Source organism: Betta splendens, chromosome 17 (assembly GCF_900634795.4).
Source record: "Betta splendens chromosome 17, fBetSpl5.4, whole genome shotgun sequence".
Lineage (NCBI taxonomy): Eukaryota > Metazoa > Chordata > Actinopteri > Anabantiformes > Osphronemidae > Betta > Betta splendens.
In genome coordinates, this window is record NC_040897.2 from 91,395 (window position 1) to 92,378 (window position 984).

At 45.5% G+C, this 984-nt stretch overlaps 1 non-coding gene across 1 annotated transcript; it reads left to right on the forward strand.

Moving 5' to 3' along the window:
• The first annotated feature begins 372 nt into the window (after window positions 1–372).
• Window positions 373–445, forward strand: trnav-aac (transfer RNA valine (anticodon AAC)). Its single transcript has one exon. It is a non-coding gene; the product is annotated as a tRNA-Val (tRNA).
• The last annotated feature ends 539 nt before the right edge of the window (window positions 446–984 follow it).

Sequence of the window (984 nt, forward strand, 5' to 3'; positions counted from 1 at the left end):
TTTTTATAAAAGACACTAAATTCATGCGTCATGTGGAGGGATGACAAAGAAAAACACTCCCCGTCAGGGAATCGAACCCTGGTCTTCCGCGTGACAAGCGGAGAAACTGGCCACTATACTGAAAGGACCAAAGTTGCCATTTAGTAGTCTGTGGGACACCAAGTCACACTTGACACACAATTTTTGTGTGGAATTTTAGCTGCAACAAAGCAAGTTTGTGGTTCAAGTATTTTCCAAAGTGACCAAAAACATTTGGAGGCTCTGCTTTAGCTCCAATGATTCACATGTACCCATGGAAAGCATAGTCGGCACTTGCAACAAGTTTTTTTGGAACTCTCCTTCCTCAAGAACTGCCTCTCAAGGCCTTGTCAGGTTTCTGTAGAGTAGTGGTTGTCACGTTTGCCTAACACGCAAAAGGCCCCTGGTTCGAAACCAGGCAGAAACTTTCACGTAATGTTTTGTCCGATGTAGATAATCAATGTGCGTGACAGTCCATGAGCGTTCACAAGATGGCCAGTCGGAACTGCATTTCCTGTGAAAGAGCCCCAGGATATGGCAAAGTGCACTGGCAAGTCTATGTTCACTAAAGGACTGTCCTCTTATCATTTCAAAAAGACAGGCTATCATTGGTTGCTTTTCACTTTTAAACGCACCGGAACACAAAATGCTTACCTGGCAGAACTCCAAAGCTCCTAGAGACACTGCAGAGGAGGGTTGTCAATGGCTCCACTTTTTGCTAGCATGCTCTGACGCACTAAATTGGACTTGAGAAGAATCTATAATTAAGGGGGCAAAAGGGTCTTGAGAAAAGAGCAGTCAGCTGTTGCAGCCATCTTGGGTGGCTGCCATTGTTGGTGTGTCTGGCCAGAGCAGTGTGTGTTGGAATGCAGATCATAGAGCTGTTAGGGTTTAAGGCTGCACTAGACCATTTTCTGTCCAGGAACCTTCACGTCTTGCTGACAAGGCACGAGCAACACAAAGTCA